Here is a 20,479-nt window from a genome sequence, read left to right as displayed (position 1 = left end):
CCCACAGTGTATGGGGGCAAAGCGAGCGGCCAAAGCGAGCGGCCGAACGGCCCCTCCCAACTTGGACTGCTCCGCGGTCTGTCATTTCTGATTGGCTCAGCCTGACACACGGCCGGGTCACTTACCTCTCGTTGATCTCACTGAAGTTACACAGAAATACGAAAATGTCAAAAAGGAAAAAAGGTGGTGGAGAGGAAAAAGAATTGGGTGGCGCTCAGAAGTTGAGGTTGAAAAGGAAAAAAATGTTAGAGCAAGACGCAGCCAAATGTGCTAAATTAATCAACCTTTTCCGTGGAAAAGCCAAGGTTGACGGCAGGCGCGTCGTTAGCAATTGAAAACATCCGGGGCTTTAGCCCGGGGCGGAGCACCGTCCTGACTCCTGCGTGCTACGGTATCTTAATTAATTAATTAATTAAGGGCGCCCCCAACACATAGGTCGCCTATGCCGAGTGCATAGGCGAGGCGCTATTAGAATAGCCTATATAGCCTGCGTGCACCTACCCGATGTCAGGAAGCCATCGCTGCTCCTTTCTCACCTTTCTCCCCCAGCCAGGCAACGGCAAGTAAGTAGTGGTCTGCTTTTATGTTTCATTTTTAAGTTATTACTTGTTGTCAGTGTAGGTTTAATGTTACGGATAAAAACATGCTTTATATTTAGTCAGTATTGCAGAGTTCTAATGTTTTCCCGGAATATGCATTCCTAAACTGTTCACGTCATGTTCTCTTTAAGATCGCATGAGATGATATGTGCTATCGCGCGACCTGTGACCAGGAAGTAAACACTCGCTTGCATGAAATGATATGCGCTATCGCGCGACCTGTAACCAGGACGTAGAATTAAATAATGAAAAAATTATCTTCCCAGACTGTTTCTGTTACTTGCTTATGCTGTATGCAAGTTGTGTAAGAAGCTTATCTCCATATAAATCTGAGCTGTACATGAATCTGTTAATGAAGTCTCATTTCGACTCCTTCCTCCACTTCACTATTCATGTTCTGTTGCTTGCAGTTAACTACAGCCGCCCTTCCTGGGTAACGCCACCACCAATCCCTGGTCATCCATTGAAGCCATCTCTCTCACTCTGTACAGTCACACTGTTGCCGCTTCATTCTCATTGTCTCATAATCTCATTATTAAGACTGCTGTGGATGCTTAAAAAAAAAAAAAAAATTCTCTTAGGTAAAATCAAACCAGTGGGATGTTAGATTGAAAACCTCCAAAGCAATGTATTAAAAATTGAAAGAACAGTCCTATGCGTAGTTTCTTTTTTGGGGATTTTCAAAATGAGGTACCAAGCTAGAATGGATTGTCAACCTACTGTTTCTCAACCCTCTCCGATTATTACTATGAGTAGTAGTATTGCATGCATACAGTACTCACATCAGCGCCACAGTAAGCCTATAGAGGCTGCAACCATTTGCTTCTCAAAAGATTGTAGTGTTTTAGAACGAACGACCACTAGAGAGACAAGACAGGCGCCGCTACTATGCTAGCTACTAGGTAGTAACACCAGACCAGCATTAATCAATCAAAATTAAGCTATCGACTGGCTGCTTTTCACAAACCAGAGCTGATCGAAGTGTTCTCATCAGGGGTTGGTGGAGATGATGCCACACTCTCCACCGCTTGTTCTTGCTCTGCCCTTTTCTTCCTAAGAATTTTCTTATATCCATCTCTTATCAACGATATTTTATAACTGTACTTGACCTGAGAAGACCTCTGAGAAGTGGCGGGCGCCAGGGTGTTGCCATGGCAACACCAGAATTTGTTTAGCGACACCATGTTGGCTAGATTTATATATGTATTTTTATTATTTTTTTATTTATAAGAATGAAAGAAATTGTGTAATGAAAGAATAAAACAATGATTGATGCATTTTTGTTTGAATAACTGGCCGCTCCCGCAGTGCCAGCGCCGGCATTGCAAGGGGAGGGATATTATGTAAATTCGCAGGAGGCGGGATAAGTGCGGCCGCTGTCACTCAGGTTTGTTTTGGTTTGACGCAGACAGCATGGAGGCAGAACAGACCGCAGAAGTCAACGCGATCGTCTTCAATGTTGCTGCAACGATGCAGCATATATTCAGAAGAGCAGCCAGTACTTACGTGTATGAAAGCAGCTATTATTATATATATATATATACACGTTTCTTTTTTTCACGGCAGAGATCCGGGGCTGATCCCAAAAGATCCGGGGCTATAGCCCCGAATGCCCAGGTCTAACAACGCGCCTGGTTGACGGCGACGCCCCTGTCAGCGAGACCAATGGTTAGGCGGGAACAGGACACAACAGCATAGCTATGATGGTGCACTAGCGAGCATGTTTGGCAATATAATAATGACTTAAACTAATTATGGAAGTACCAGAGACGTCGGAGAACAATTCATAATCTTGTAATGCCCACGGGAGAGGCAGTGAATGAAGTATTGATTAGAGAGCGATTTATTAGATACCACCGCTAATAATCCATTGGAACACTTCAACACCGGTAACCACAGCAACGCACAACAAACCCCGGCCCGCCCCCATCTCCCAAACCCTGTGTATGTGTATGACCAATTTTTTCCACTAAAATAATTGTATCTTGCACTATTTAGATAATTTTCAGCCTTGATTTACCTTTCTAGGCACATGCAATTTCTAATATTTTGTACATGGACAAGATTGCTTATAAAATATTTCCCAGTGATCTTCACAATATTCTAAACACATGCACATCCCAACATTGACATGCCGTTGCAATGCACATATCCACGGATAAGGACTAGTTTTTATTATTTTACACCGTGGCAAAATTCTACGCGCGCTATTCCCGCGGTCTCATTAAAAGGCCCCTCCATCCCAAAGTCCCGGGCCAAATTTTTGGGCCAGTCCATCCCTGGATGGTAGACTGATCGATGAACCCTACTTCTGGTTTCAAACTCATTGTAATGATGGTTGTTTTTGTCATTTCTAATCAACATCGCATCTGGTGGGATAACAGGGACCCTTTCATTGAGTAACTGAGGGAGTGTCGCTAACAGAGACAATGGCATTTGATGCGGGCTGAGAAGATTGTGATTTGACCCTATTATGAGATAACTATACAACCTACTGCCTTCCCTGATGAATTGCAGCAACCATCCAAGCTAAAAACATTTTGCAAATTGCAACTTTAATTTGTATTTGCATAGATATTAAGGCCCTTTCTCATTGGATAAAACCCCCAATAACATCCCCTAACATCTGGCTCTTGGCTTTAGTTGGAAAGGTCAAAATCAGCATTCACTAAACACATTTAATATCCATGTAAATCGTTTTGAAAGTAAAAGATGAACCGTGTCGTTAAATTCACCACATTTTTCAAATAAGAATTAATTGATTGACTTGATTTTCTTCATTTCAATTCCAAATAAGGTATTTTGATGGTGAAAAATGTAGTATATAAAATGCTATGCAGAATCATGCAGGTAAAATATCAAATAATATAAAGGGTATTTAAATGATTCTCTCACACACACACACGCACACGCACACGCACACAACTCGGCAGCCGCGCGCCGTGGATACTGATGGTAATACGCCAATGAGATCCCAGTAGTGCCAGGCATGTCTTGGGTAAGTATAATAATATAACAAGAGTTAAGTTGTCAGACCCCGTGTCGCGGGGCTCCTCTGTTTCTTTGCCTCAATGCACCACTGAAATCGAATCAAACGTATGGGCCGCCGCTGTTGTCTGTATTACTTGTGAGTATAACATGTGTCCTAAAACACGTCACTTCCGATCAACAGCCACACTGGAAAAGTTAGGCATTAGCGCAACAAGTCGCAGGACATGACCGACAACCTACTGGCTAAATAACGACACACCGTGAACGCTGTTCTCATTTTGGGATTCGAACATGTAGCCTTCTCGACACCGACCCGAGGTAGGCCTCTTGAATCACTTCGAATTACCAATGTGGGGATTTATTGTTGATTTTCTGACTAAATCTGGGATGTAATATAAGGTCCACACCGTTTACCTACGTTTCATATCCCAATAGATATTAATCGTAATATAAGGCTATATAGTTAAACACGATCAGCTCTAGAGTGTATCAAGTATTTTGAAATGATTGTAGAGAATCAAATTTATGATTTAAAAAACGGTTTGTTGAAGTCCGCCCACTGCGTGACATCAGAGTCCTCGGACACCGACTCAATCTGCAACAGCAATGTAAGCTAGATGTTATGAATGTCATTAACATTTCATAACTTGTGGAATCGAGGAGTGAAATCATGTCCCATGCACATGTTACTTCTCTTCTTCGCTTAAAACGTCACTTGCGGAATATCATGATCGAGAGAGGGCTTTTTTCTCATTCTCGGGCAAGTCCAAATGAACTGACATATGCTTCACTGGATGGCGTAATGTGACCCCCCCTCCATAATATGACCCCTCTCCATAGTTGACCCCCCTCCGTAATTGACCCCCCCTCCATAATGTGACCAACCCCCCCCTCCATAATGTGACCACCCCCCCCTCCATAATGTGACCACCCCCCCCCCTCCATAATGTGACCACCCCCCCCCTCCATAATGTGACCGCCCCCTCCATAATGTCCCCCCCCCCCCCGCCTCCATAATGTGCCCCCCTCCATAATATGACCCCCCTCCATAATATGACGCCCCTCCGGAGGTCATGAGCCCAACCAGTGGAGACGGTATTGGTGTATCATTGTATGTCTAGTTTGATGTATTTGTTGTGGTTCGACATCAACCAAATGATGGATTGTTAATTATAGCCTACGTTAACTACATCACACTGTTATTATTTATCGGCGCCAATAATTAATCAATAAGTCCAGCTAATCCTCCGTCTAAACACGTTTCCTGCTAGTCTTAGAGGTGGGGATGAAAAATAGTTATTATGATTTAGATAATAGCCTCATGCCATTTCTCCACTGCTGTATATTTCAGGGTAAAAACAACTGATGGAAATAATATTATTTATATCTTATACATCATATATTTAGAGATCTTGCATAAGTCAGTTTTGTGAATGGCACTTTCATCCTCAAAGGCACACAGACAATTTCCTCACTTACTTCTTCATTCTTCATATCCTAGACCTTGGGGTGAACCGCTAAATGTTTTGAGTGAGTCTGGACTCAGGACTTGCTAGTAGAGGAGGATATAGAAACAAAAAAAAACAATTGTCATTTGTTTAAAACGTCTACAGTTTCAACAAATGCAAAAGTACCTTGAGAATTTTTTCTTTTCTGTAAATTGGTCAAATTAACTTTTTCCAGCAGCTGTTTGAGTTCAGACATGCATGACGTGCCTCAATCCTAGGGATTAAATCAATGAGTGATCTCAGATTGCACTAACACTGGTTTGTTTAATTGGAAATACTCCAATGCACAACCACATTTGACTAGCAACAAAGTTAAAAAAAGATTTGCGTTGCAACCACATACTTTGAAATCCAACATTTTGTATGCTTGTCGTTTTTGCACGTTTTTCTCATTAGCTTCATTGTACTTGCTTGTTATGACATGTTGAATCTGGGTATTTAAATCACATATTCCCTGGAATTTCGGGCTTCTGCAAAAACAGCTAGAGGTTTAACACAAGTTAACATTCTCCCTACTTCGTTATTCAGCTTGATAAAACACAAATCTCAGTATTTTAGAAGAAGTCCTTACTGTCATCCTAGATGACAGTGCTAGAACTTGCATATTTTGTCATAAATTTACTGCTGTCCACAAAAGCTTCTTTGTGAGCTTTTCACATATCTGATGTCACAAATGTAGGAGCTGTTGTATTGCTATCTCAACCTGTCAATATTTTGACAAAATGATGAGCATAACGTCATTGCCGGTGTGCAACACCGAGTAATCGGTGTTGGCCTCAACACCAGTAATACCGTATACCGCAGCAACCCTAGTTCACACCCATCCTTTGTATATGAACATGTTTACAATAAAGAAAGTAAGGGGGAAAATATCTAGGGATGCACGATATATCGGCAGTGATATCGTTATCGGCCGATGTTAGTAATTTTTTAACATATCGGCATCGGCCCGATAAGTAAAACTGGTCCGATATTAACAGCCGATATTTATTTCCGTAAAAGAACGAAAAGAGACGAAAAGAGAGCTGAGCCGCAAGGCAAAGCTCTCGATCTACCGGTCGATCTTCGTTCCTATCCTCACCTATGGTCATGAGGGCTGGGTGATGACCGAAAGGACGAGATCGCGGGTACAAGCGGCCGAGATGAGTTTTCTCAGAAGGGTGGCTGGCGTCTCCCTTAGGGATAGGGTGAGAAGCTCAGCCATCCGTGAGGAACTCGGATTAGAGCCGCTGCTCCTTTACTTAGAAAGGAGTCAGCTGAGGTGGTTCGGGCATCTGGTAAGGATGCCCACTGGGCGCCTTCCTTGGGAGGTGTTTCAGGCACGTCCAGTGGGGAGGAGACCTCGGGGAAGACCCAGGACTAGGTGGAGAGATTATATCTCAACACTGGCCTGGGAACGCCTCGGGATCCCCCCGTCAGAGCTGGTCAATGTGGCCCGGGAAAGGGAAGTCTGGGGCCCCCTGCTTGAGCTGCTCCCCCCGCGACCCGACCCCGGATAAGCGGATGAGGATGAGGATGAGGATTTATTTCCGTCTAGTTGCCGTTGTGTGTTTTTTGCCCATGCGCAGCTTGTTTGGTCATGTGACATTGTCAGTGACGCAGCCAGAGACGCACGGAGAGGCAGTACAGGAGTGTTTTGTCACCTTAACTGAAAAGAATCAATGTCGGCGGTTTGGATGTTTTTTTGGATGTCTCAAATGAAGGTACTCGAATTGCAATATGCAGTTCTTGCAAAGCCGAAGTAATGTGCGGAGGATGCCGTGTCAAATCATTATATACATAATCGTAGCGAAATACAGTTTCTGTTGTGTTTTATTTGGCGTTTCGTAATCCCATTAAAACGGGAACCGGAACCGGATATGTTTATATTTGGTTGTAGTCTTTTCGCTCGGTTGTCCGGATCAACAATAGGGCTAGAACCGAGTGAAAAGACTACAACCAACCTCCCTTGATATATTTGATTTAGCCTATTTCACAGATTTGAGTTGAAATTGACTTAAACTTGAAACACTTTTTGTAATTCATTAGACAAGTGTCTGGTTACCTAGCCTGGTTCTACCAGACTCTCGTACTTCACTTCATTTAATTTCATTTGTACAGAGAGTCTGGACCTAATCAATTGACAAACGTTAACTCACTTGAAGGCGGGTGTCTGTTGAAGTTTAAAATGATTGGATCTGCCCAGTGCCACTCTGGATCTGCCATAACCAATCGCTAACGTTTGGTTGTGATGTATGTCATGCGCCGGGAATCGCGTGCAGGTTGTACACAAACCAAACACCTTGCGCGTCTGCACGAAAATGTCCGTCAACGACAGCTGCAGGTGTTGTTCGTCGAATTTAATTTATCAGGGAAAAATTGCACATTGTAAATCAACTACCGACCTACAACAACAACTCAAACTGGCGCACGACTTTATCGTCATTGTTCTCAGACACGCCCTCTGTTCGCTGATTGGGCGCCGCTGTGGCGGCGCCAAAAAACCAAATTACATACAGCAGGTCCAGACCTAGTACTGAAGGGAAATTCAAATTGAGCGGAAGTACTTAGGCGGGCGGAGCCAGGCTACTGGTTACCATGAATATTGGCAAATTTGATTTAAGTTATAAAACCTTGTCAAGATATTTTGATTTGTGATCGTTATTGTGATTTATGATCCAAACTTTTTCATAGATGCAAGTTGTAAAAGTAGCCTAAAACTAACACTGTTAGTAACTTGTGTTTGTTATGGATGCCCTGTAACTTGTTGAAGAAACAATGTATTTCGAAGTTTTGGTAAATAAAGAAAGAAATAACTTTTTCATATTCACAGTGTTTACATGTTCTTCAGTATACAAAATCATCATAGAAACTTGTTTTTATACCAATATCGATGTCGGTAAATATCGGTTATCGGCCGTAACAGCAATTTTAATATCGGATATCGGTATCGGTCAAAATTTTCACATCGGTGCATCCCTAAAAATATGGTCTTGTACCCATGTTTGCTGGCAAACATCGCATAAAATAGTGCTGAATGCATCTAGTTGAGAAAAATGGATCCATCATTTATTTTACAGACTCAGGATGGAATACATGTCAGGGGTTGACTTTAAGGTTTCAAAAGCACTTGCCCATCGGGCAAGTACAGGTCAGGTTCAACTTGCCCGAATGTGATGTTCACTTGCCCAAATTATAATCAGAATCGTGAACAGGCCTCTTTTTGCCAGGCACGCGGCCTGGTTTTGGGGGGGCTCAGAAAAATCATCCTAGCTCAGACTGAAGCTAAATGTTGGCTTCCACACATGTTGTGTTTAAAAAATAACAAACTTCTCTTTGTTTACTTATTTATCGAGCGGTCAAATTGTGCCATGAAGTGATTTCAGTCCACCGTTGCAACCTATTAAATAGTGGTGGGGGAAAAAATCGATTCACTTCAGTATCGCGATATTTTGCGTTCGCAATTATATCGATACAGTAGCGCAAAGTATTGCGATATTTAATTATATAATTATGTGTTTTACTTTCGGGTTTTCTCTGACTTTACTCTGATAATATTACATTTCCATATTACAACCACAAGGTGGCGCTTGTTGCGGTGCTTTGATGACGTGCATTAAACAACAAATTAGGTGGTGCTTTGTTACCTTGCATTCAACAAATTTAAATGAAAATGGCTTCACCATCTCAACCGATTGTACACGAAGCTCCGTCTTCTTTTAAGTCGAAAGTGTGGCTACATTTCGGTTTTTATCGAAAATGTAATACTAGTAAAGACCTTGACATGCAGTTTGCCATCTGCAAAGAGTGCCGGATAAAAATTAAGTATTGTGGTTAATACGACGAATTTGAGAGTGCATCTCACAAGGTACCATTTAGAGTTAGCGATAGCGACCCCTGAGGAACGACCCAAAGTTGTCCTACCCGCAAATCAACGCACCTTGGACCAAACTAAAGTGATAAAGTTACCTCAAAACTCCGAAAGGGCAAAGAAAATCACTGAGGCAATAGCCTACTTCATCCCCAAAGACTTACAGCCTTACAGTGTGGTGGAGAATGAAGGTTTCCAGAATCTGCTAGGCATACTGGAGCCCAGGTATGTGATCCCCTCACGTAAATATTTTACCGACACTGCCATCCCCAAACTCTACAGCGAAGTCAAAGAGGAGGTAAATGGAACTTTAAGTTTAGCCGAAGGAGTTGCTATAACTTGTGACGGTTGGTCATCAAGAGCTACTGAATCCTACATGACCATAATGGCGCATCACATCACGGATGAATGGCAGCTTTTAGCTCATGTTCTTCAAACCAGGGCGATGCATGAGAGTCATACCGGGGCTAATGTGGCTGAGGTGCTGAAAACGGCAACCGAAGAGTGGGGCATCTCTAACAGGCCGATTGTTTTGGTAACGGACAATGCGTCCAACATGGTAGTGGCAGCGCAGGTCGGGGGCTACCTTCACGTGAAATGTTTTGCCCATACCCTCAACCTTGCCTCACAGCGCACACTTAAGCTGCCTGCTGTCGCTAGTTTACTGGGAAGAGTCCGGAGAATAACCACTTTTTCGCAGTACAATCGCCAACTCCATGTTGGAACAAAAACAAAAGCTCCTGGACCTCCCCACTCACAAGCTTAAGACCGATGTTGTGACCCGTTGGAACAGTGGCTACGAAATGCTTCAGCGTTTCTTGGAACAACAACCAGCGATCTGTGCTGCTCTGTTGTCCTCTGACGTCAGGCGGTCAGGAAGTGATATTTGCACCCTCAACGAAAATGACATTACAGACGCTGAGGACATAATGCAGGCACTTCGACCGATGTTTGTAGCCACGAAAATAGTTTAATTAATAACATTTTGGTTCATGACCTTGCAGCCAACTAGACTGGACTCTAGCAGTTCACATTTTTGTTTATTTTTCTCAAGTTGATTGAAGCACTGAGTTACTCTTATTTATAAGGTTTATGTTACTCTATTAAGTCTGCTTTGTGTTACTCTATTGTATTTAAATAATTTAAATTTATGTGCTGGGAGCTCAGCGTTCATGTGAGAGGTCACCTATTCCGAAATAATTACAACGGTCCTGTGTCCTGAATGTTCAAGGACAAAGTTTTGCACTACCCTCGTTTTTGCACTGTTGTTCACATAATTAAATGTGCCATTTGAAGTGAGTTGAGCAGTCTTTTTTTCCTCTTTTTTTGTAATGTCTTTGAATAATATGGGGAACATGAATCGCAATATATCGCAGAATGGAATCGCAATACTTGCTGTATCGCAATATATTGAGAATCGCAATAATATTGAATCGTGGCCCAAATATCGCAATAATATCGAATCGTCAAATTTTTGCCAATTCCCACCCCTAGTCACCATTTGTGGGTGTTCCCGTGGACCTCGGCGCACTTATCGTACAGGCGTCTCTCCGGAGACGGAGGGTTTTTCGGGACAGAACCAATCCCTTGGCATTGTCTGACGATATTCTTTATGAGAGATACAGATTCTCCTCAGAGGGTATTCGTTATTTGATCGTCCTTGTTGGACCGTATGTAGGCAATGCTACACAAAAAAGCCGTGCACTTGCTGTTGCGCAGTGTGTCTGTGTTTCAAGTTCAAAGGTAGCCCCACGTTCAACGTACATTAACCTTGGATAGTCAAGTGCTGTGTCCATTATCCCTTACATAACCGCTATGTCAGTGACACAATTAGGCCTAGGCATTTTTTATTCTACAAATTCAAATAGCTGTGAGAATTGTTAAGAAAAATCACCTCCATAGTTGCCCTGGAGCCTAGGCCATTGCAAATCATAGGCTAGATTCACCTGAAATTATTCAAATGGATGATTGCAACTTATCACATTGAATAATATTTTTATATTTATTATTGACTTGGCCCCATGTTCGTAGGAGCGTGCCGGCACCACATCTATGGGGGTAAAAGGCATGATGATACATGATATTTTTTAGACAATATGCAGAATCTTTTCACTTACGAATTAACACGGTCGGCTATTTTTTGCCAGCACGCCACCCTAGCCATATTATGGGCAACCGTGTTCCCCTTGGCTGTGATTTGGACTTTGAATTCCTCATAGGAATTCATAATAATACACTGCTCGTCTTGGGTGAAATAAACCGCTCTCGCTCGATTCATTTTGCATAAGGGTGAGTCAAATGACGCGATAAACGCCCCTTTTATATTGTAAACCCGCATTGAACCTAAAGCGGAAAACCTGGTTTGACTAATTGAATCTAAAGTTAGCGTCGTGGTACCATTTAACTGATTGCGAGTTGCGTCTCTGTCAAACCCAAGGTTTTCCCAAGAAAGCCAGGGTATGTTCAGCGAGGTTCGTGGTATACCCCCCTGTTCTGCTCTCGTTTCTACCGTGCCTCCAACCCCATCTCCGAAATCATCAACTGGGACAGCAGCAACAAATCTCCGGACAATGTTAGGTTGCACGCCAACGATGAAAGCAGAGTTACTGTGGTGTCTGAACACCGTGACAAGACGCCAATCATACAAGTCAAATAAGGGAATTGGAGACTTATTCCGTGCGATGTTCCCAGACTCTGATAGTGCCCACTCCTTTGCATGCGGTTCCGACAAGTTTTAATGTTAATGCTTTCTTGCATTTAATCTCCTTACAGTGTTCAGATGATATAGGATATAGCAATCAGATGATAGGTCTTACTGTTGAGTTTTATCGGTTTTATCTTCCCTGTACTCTACTGCACAATGTGCGCAAGAGGGCATTTTTGTTTCTGTCCAAAAAGCCTACTGATAGTGGAATATGTTCAAATATTTTTTTCCATTAGTGTTGATTATGTCGTTGGTCTTAAATTTCCTTTCAAGTGGCATTAAAAAAGTCTTAAATTTAACTTTCATTAAGCTGTAGGAACCATGTTACCGGCGTTGCTATGGTTACCGGTCTTGCGTGTTCCAACGCTTTATTAGGTTGCCTATCTATTAGGGTTGTATATATATATTTTTTAATGAAAAAAACACATCAAAAATAAAATGGTGCAAAGACAAACTGCCGAAGTTTTAACCTTTTTGACCTAATACCGAATACCGCAGCAACCCTAAATGGTACTAATAATTGTCATAATAATTTCTTTCGGTGTTTCGGTTTTCTGTTTTCGGCCTTGGTTTCCTCATTTTCGGTTTCGGCCAAGAATTTTCATTTCGGTGCATCCCTAATATTTTTAATTGTGTTTCTGTAGATGTTCAGTGTGGATGACGCGTGTGTTGGGGGGGATGTCAGGTTTTGGATGGTATTGGATGGAAAATTATAAATACAATTGTATCCAAACAGGACTTTTTTTAAAGAAAGAAAACAGGCATTTTATTAATATGCAGACATTTTATATCTCACCTTGCTATCATCATTGGAACGTTAACTTAAAGTGAAAAATACCAAACTGGTTTATTCCTTTTGTTGCAAGGTAAAACTTTCACAACAGAGTCCAGGTATGGGGATGATGACATGTTTGCACAATGACAATAAAGTCTGAAATCTGATGAGAGCTTATGTGATATGATTTTTACATATATTGCCTCCCTTGAAATTGCAATACTTGCAACAACGGATACACGCTACCTGACAGGGACACCCATTCTTGTGTGCCCACTTGCCACATGAGCAGGTATCTGGCAAACCTTCAGGTTTTGAGATTACAATCTCAGGGACTAATGAACTGCCTTTTTCTTACAAAACCATAAGCATCTGCTATTAAGATCGAGGTGGCGTCTGTAAATTGTGCTTGGACCCAAAGCTGCTGTTGATAATAGGCTCTTTGTATATGTTTTCTTGCATTAGTTGAGATGCAAGCGGTCCTCTCAAAGTCTTAAGGGCATTACTATTGAACGCAGCAATGCACAGGTCATCAAATATCTCCATGTCCGTTGTTGGTTTGAGACATTTGACCATGATTGTTTCCGACATTTGTATTGCACTCTCTGTTCACTTGAGATTAAGAATCAGAGAAGAATTGTCTGGTTTTCGGACAGTGTTCAGAGCTGCAAGTTTGGCTGATATTTTGCTGGTTGTATTGTACCCAGTCAGCGCATGTATTGCTGGGAGACAGTGTGACCTCATCATACAGCGCTATGCAGATATCATGAAGGGGTAATATTGATATTTTTACTCCTGAATTGATTGTTAGGTGGTATAATAGGCACACAAAGACATCTGTGTCACCTGATGACAGTGTCAGTGATGTAGATCCTGTACGTTGACCGGTGAAATGCCCTGCACATGGAACATCCTCATGCGTCATCAGCTTGTGTGTACAGTTGAGCCGTGGGAATGGAGTAGCCCCCGCAGCTGACACAATCCATGCCTGTGGTGATATACCAAAGTATAGTAGCTTGGTGCCTTTGTAATTGGTGGTCAGCCACTCAACATAAAATGTCAGAAAAGCAGTTTTGCTAATGGAAGATGACAAAAAGTTCTCTAATACTACTGGAAATCTTTGGTTTGGTGATATCACATCAAGGACAACCATGTTTTTTAATTTTCCTCTTCTCTCCCTCTCTCCATGTTTGATGCCGTTAAAGTGTCAAACGATGCGGATCTCATCACAGTTGCTTCCAGCTTTGGTGACAATAAATGTCAAAACAATAGTAAAGTCGTGGAATGTCTTGACGGATGGATCAAGTTTCTTTAAGGAGACCTTTCTCACCAATGCCATGAAGTCGATAATGATGGTGTTTTTTTGCGGGGGTTATCTGGACCTTTTTTATCTATTTTTTTATATCTATTTGTGGATACAACTTCAGCAGCTCATTCCCAAGTTGTGATTTGGCACTCTTCCTCAAGTAACCGTCTTTGTCAACCAAGAAGAATGCAGAGTTGGCGATCTCATGCTGGAGTAGCTCCTCAACTCTGAACCCCAGGTGATACCCATACTCAATAATCATGAGAGCTTTGATTATCTCATCTTTGATATCTACTTTGGAAGCCAAATTCAAGGTGGACTTTGGCAAAGTAAACTTTCCTAATATTCGAGTGTATCGATATTGACTCATTATTTCTGGAAATGTAAGCTTTAAAAGTTTAGGTTCATAAATAACTGGCAAATCCTGTATGTTGCTGTATGTTAACTGTTTTTTAGCCATTTTCTTTACATCTAATCAGATTGCTTAGACTCTTCTATGACCTTATAATCATGGTCATTGTAAACATTGTGTTCACATCGGAAAATCTGTAGTTTCAAGGGTTTATATGTATCTGAATGAGATATTGCCTCATCTGCATATTGTATTTTATTTTTTTAGAAAAATATAATTTCTCTTAATATGAAAATTAATCGGGTAGAACATTATGAGGATATATATAAAGGGATGAAAAAGTCCCATTCACCTGTAGTTTGATAATAGTGTCACCTGTTTCAGGACTTTGTCCCGGTAGAGACACATCCAACGTTGTTCAATGGGGTCATATTAGTCTATAATAGTTGAGTTATTCTCCGCTAAATGAAGTGCATACAAATCTTACCCAGGACCTAGACTAAGTATGTATACTCTATCTGTCCAAAAACAAATATTTGGAAACAGAAGGCAACCTATATGATGACCTTATTGATGGATACAAGTAATATTAAGGGCCCTAATGGTCTGAAACGCAAGCGAGAAGTGAGAAGCGCAAAGCGCAAGTAGCTTTGAGGGCGGTTCTATGGCGATGTCGCTTGTTTATCGGCGCGAAAAATTACTCTTGCGCCCAGTGCAAATCTAAAAAGGGTTGGTCTGAAGTTGCCTAATTACCCGTAGGTGTGGTTTGGGCGTAACGTGCAATAAACCAATGAGAGTGCCAGCTCCCATCCTCTTTAAGAGCCATGAGCGCATTTGAATCTGACAAGTTGATATTTTGACAGCGCGTCTGCAGTCTCCGATGAGACAGATGCACATGAATTTCAAACTTCAAATGGCTGTTAATGGACAAATAATATGGCCTAATTCACACATGGAATAAGGTTTACTTCCACAACTTCAAATACTGAGTCCTATTTAATTTGGTTCTATTTAATGATATTTAATGATGTACGCAATACATTATAAACATCGTTTCTTATCAGTATTGTATGCATTATCGTTCGACTTGTGTTCCTATATATGCATGTGTCCCCCCGTTAATACACATTGCCATGGACTGTATTATGCGTCACGTGTTTAGTTTGCGTGTGTTTAAACAGAATATTTGAATACTCGTTCCAGAAAAACACACCATCAAAAACAACATTAATAACCCCTATATACTCTCTGGAACCGATTTTGACAGTATCTGCATATTTTGTTGAAGATTTAATAGCTTTTGAACGTTAATTAGTAGTGCTACTCCTAAGTAGGTTGAAGTTCCTTAGTTTTTCCCTGTGGTAGCGAACAGCTGTTGTTCCGTACCGAATCAGCTGTCCTCTGCCATCTCAGCCCTTGCGGGAGCTTTTCAATTCATCCTGGAACGTGCATCTTTTCAGGGAATTTGTACAATAAATCCATAACAAATACCGAATATTGATTGTCTTATGTGTCCATATTATATCCATTATATTGACCGGGTATATAACGTTAGGAGTATGCAAATTATTTGTATACTTTGTGCCTACATACTTTCAGTGCGTAGTCCCAAGGTCTCTTGAGTAGTCCCGCCTGCTCCAATGAACCAAGAAAGCCGGCTCCTCTACGAAGGGGGAATATACCCCCTCGGTTTTACACAGGCAAGACAGTGAAATTGTAACCTCTGCTAAGCAGCGACCGTACCTGCTTTAAAAATGCCTACTGTGAAACATTTATTAAAGAGAAGCTTTTAAAAAAGCAGGAATTGCTTGGACTGGCTAAGCTGAATATGCTTTTTAAAGACACTGTACAAGAGAGTTAGGAAGTTAGTGTTGAAACATACATGGCTCACTCACTAAAGTCTTTCTGTTTTAGACATTTTAATAACATTAATGCATACCGTCCGTCACACGCCAAGTGGTGCTTCATGTTATTTTTACAGTTTTGTCTAGGGATGCAACGATGCCACTTTATTTCAAAACAAGTACAAGTACTAAATTGTGGGTACTTGCCGATACCGAGTACCAATTGGATTGGAGAAAAGTGATCTTTATACCTAAGACAGATTTTTTATTTTATTTAACTGGTTGTTGACAAGCTTGTCTGAAATGTCAGTGTCAGTATTTTACTTCCAACTCACTTAAAGTAAATAGTATGTAAAATGTAATTGTTAAACGTTTTGTATTGTTCTTAATGACAAGTAATACCTCACATGCTCAGCACAGACAGACGGACCACAGGCAGATGGACATACACACACACACAGACAAACAGACACACTCCCACAATAAAAACACATAGACACACAGAGACACACTCCCTCAATTAAAACACACACACACACACACACACACACACACACACACACACACACACACACACACACACACACACACACACACACACACACACACACAGCTGAGTTCTTCCAAGAAAGGGTTCCAATTCAGGATAGCTTTTAAGACACTTTATTTGTAAAGTATTTCGGTATGGTAAACTACGGAGCAAAAGGAGGTGGAAGCGTGTCTAGCACGTGCTGAGCGTCTTCCAGCTGATCAAAAACATTAACCCCTTGTCTGCTCGCTGCCGGGAGATTCTGAAGAGCTTTGGCTCGATGTTGACTGTTATGGTAGGATCCGCATGGCCTGGAAGGAGTGGGCGGAGCCAGTGTGACGTATTACCCTCGGCTTCCTCACTTGTCTGTGGTGCTGCCTTCTGTGGATAGAGCAGCTATTGCAGCCTTCAGTAAGGCCCTGCTCCCCTTGTGGCTATGTATAGTATTTACTGCTTATATGTTTGGTCCTGCTTCCTAGGGGCTATGTGTGGGTAGCTCAGGTTCTTAAAATACATAACAATCCCTCCTTGGTCATCTCAGATGACCATACAATAATATTTTAATATTTTAATAATATTTTAAATCATAAATACCATTTACCACACCGAAAACATAGTCAAAGTAGGATAAATCATCAACACCACCAACCGAGTGTAAAAACTCCATATTAGAGATAAACCACCACGGATTACCACAATACTGAAACGGCATTTGCCTTGATGGGTCTCATAGGTAATACAAGTCATATTAACAATACAACAATGAACATATATCCTGGTTATCATACAATCATATGGTCAAACAGCACACAAACAAAAGTATCCATAGAAATCCTAAGCTAATACTTATTGGTTATGTGTAACAAGGTCATACAATTTTCAACATGTGCAAAAGTAAAGTACAAAATTAGTAGTCATAACATTTTTAAAAATTCAAGATTATTGATAGGCTAGCATGGATTTGGGTGGTTCAGGTGATCTTCGTGTATTGGTGCGCTGTTGCATGTGGGTGGTTTTGGACATTGTTATAATGGCAGACATTGTTTCTTCTGTCGCCGTCGGGCCCGGTAATTCATGAACCCAAGACTCGTCCCTCCTTGTCAAGGGCTCAGCTCACAGAGAGGTTACTTTTACATCATGGGAGCCTCCAAACAGGTTCTCCGTCGTCGTCGTGTCAGCAACAGGTGGCCTGTAAACAACCGTCTCAAAGAAGATCAACAGTACCATTATCAATGCAGCGATTCAGAAATAACGGTTTGCACTCGCAACCAAGCAACACTACACAATAACAAACATAGTCTGGTATGGTTGTTTTAAAATTTGTTATTCAAGTAAATCCGGGATATTGATTATCTTATATACAGGCGATTCTACTAGAATAGTATAGGTGTTGACTATTCTACATATTACAGCTGGATAGGGTCGGGCCCCTCAGGTGATGTATCGTTCACTTTCATCGGATCATATCTGATCCCCATGTAAGCCTGAATGGCACTTGGCGCTTCTGTAGCACCCACTGCTGTGGTGATCAGCAGATGCAGTAGCCCTCGTGCACAGGGAATACAACGGCAGCCGGTGACAATTAACACGGTCTCTGCATTTATTCCCGCGACGGGCACTTACTGGATCATGCCTTTCCACCTCCCAAACATATTCTCCATCCATCCTGTGAAAGGGTCATTAATGCCGGAGTTCTCTGCTAATTCGAACCTGAGGGATTGTAATCATGCCAGCGCCCTGGCCACCAACCCAACCGGAGCTGTGTTATTGGGAATAAAAGTACAACATGTTCATGTTGTGCCTTATCATCGCATACATCCCTCCTTGCTCTGTCAATAACATATCCATACCTTATATATTCCTTTAACCTTATTCGTGGAAAACTGTACGAACTGTTGCTGATTATGATATGTTATTTATACAAACAATATTTTTCTAATGGTGGACAACCAAAACAGAACCGATTCAAATCCTGCTGTTATTTGATCTCCTCATGTGACTGTTAGTCCTTGCTCGGCGGTGGTAGTTTGTATGCTCCGGGTGTGTCTGCATCTGGTTCTGGAACTTTTGTTTCTATTGCAGAAATACAAACTCATGTACAGCAGTTAGTTGTTCAAAAACATATTTCCATTAGTTCTAATTTTAATTGTTTTACAGTATCTACTTTGATTTAATTTCACACTACATCCCTCCTTGCGCATTGCTTCAGCCATGCGCATTGAATGACAACCAAACCTAGCAACGCCGTAGTGCAACCAAGTTGCTATAACCAAAAAGATGTAAAAGGGAAATAACAATGTTAAAATTTGCATTTTCAATATCACTTCTGTGTTAACCGTATCTCATAAGGCCTAAAAAAAAAAAAAAGTTTGGTTCCTGTTGGTTGTCAGTTGAGGTCATGGGTAGGTAGGGAATTTTTTTTATTTTATTTTTTTATTTTTTCCAGCGGCAGCGAATGATAGGTAGGTTGTTTTCATTTAAAAACGAGAAAATTCGCTCATCCTTGTACAGAATGAAGAGGTGCTGTACCAAAACGTGATTATAGTTTGCATCAAAAAAATTTTTTTTTTTTTTTTTTATAAAGCTCATAAAATAATTTGGGTCGCACATAAATTGACAGGGTCGGTCGGAAACCGGAACCAAACAAATTTTTTTTTTAGGCCTAATAACAGTTACCTTCATCATACTACCCGATTGTCCTACACTAACTATGTATATTGGATGACCTAATCTTCATTTATTCTACCTATTGCTCGCATTTGATGTTGTCCACACTTTGATTCACTCCTATGTACATTGCATACCACATCAAACGTGCATACGCCTTATTCTCTGCACAACATCCTATTGCGCCACCTTTTGCATACCACATCAAACGTGCATATGTCTTAGCAAAGTGAAGTAAAGTAAAACCCAGTTTTATCTTTACTTATTTTATAGCTATACATGTCCCGGACACGTTCATTACTATTTCCAAAACAGTTTTTTTAGCTACGCAGGTCCCAGACCTAACTATACCATTACATGAACAGTATTTATTATTATAATTATCTAGTTTTTTGTTGGTCAACATCAAATCGATACATTAATTCAACCTTCTGACCTACTGACTTACTTGATTTCTCCCCGTGTGAGCCCGTGATTGACAACTCTCCCGGGGCCTCCCCATGAGCCCCACCGCCACCACTCCCCGTGTGAGCCTGCGATTGTTAACTCTCCCGGAGCCTCCCATCGAGCTCCACCGTTACCACCTCAGAACACTGCAGGAACGATTAGTCGATTAACGCGTGGCTCGGAGGCTCCCAAGGAGGGCCACAATCCTACGTCTTGACACCTGGTGCAGTCGACGTGTGGCTCGGGGGCTCCCAGGAAGTGCCACAATCCTACATCTGACACCTGGTGAATTTTGAGCTAGGTCAATCAAAACCGTCCAAAGGGAGGTAGAATAAAGAGTCATCCAAACTTACAACAATTATGCACATCTTGGTATTAAATATATGGTGATATTCTATAAACAAAACAAAAACTGAACCTAAAAGAAAATTTCAGAAGTTATTGTTATTGTAATTGAACTACAGCAGTTGAGCTAACTCCCGCCTTGTGCACCGGTTAAAACCATGAATGCCGGGCATCCATCACTGCTTGGGTTGCAAAGGCCTGAAGAGGAAGAACAAATTTAGTACAAATGTGAACATTTACAGATCGTTTAAACTATTAATGTTGGTGAATCAAAAAACATTGATTACAACCTACACAAATATTTGCGTGTTTTGCCGATATCAACTAGGGACTGGCTCCCTGTATTTCAGCACCCAGACACACAGACCCTCAAATATACAAACACTTAACTAAATTTACATTCTGGTTCCAACTGCACATGTCTAGGTGGGAGGGAGCAAGGGGAAGAAAGAACAATAAGAAAAGAACTTCAATTTAACTAATTATAGGGAGGCGAGTGGCCTTCTTTAAGCAATATGAATAAGGGTAGAGGAAGAGAGTGTTTGAAAGTAAATTCACGAAG

At 41.4% G+C, this 20,479-nt stretch overlaps 1 protein-coding gene across 1 annotated transcript in view; it reads left to right on the top strand.

Annotated features, from left to right (window-relative positions):
- Window positions 1-3,749: 3,749 nt before the first annotated feature.
- Window positions 3,750-20,479, top strand: part of pparaa (peroxisome proliferator-activated receptor alpha a) — a 94,676-nt gene continuing 77,946 nt past the window's right edge. Inside the window, exon 1 of the mRNA XM_060050634.1 lies at window positions 3,750-3,908. The gene's annotated coding sequence lies outside the window, so the exon portion shown is untranslated. The remainder of the gene's footprint in view (window positions 3,909-20,479) is intronic.

Source organism: Gadus macrocephalus, chromosome 4 (assembly GCF_031168955.1).
Source record: "Gadus macrocephalus chromosome 4, ASM3116895v1".
In the NCBI taxonomy this organism is placed as follows: Eukaryota; Metazoa; Chordata; class Actinopteri; order Gadiformes; family Gadidae; genus Gadus; species Gadus macrocephalus.
This window is presented reverse-complemented; position numbering and strand designations above follow the sequence as displayed.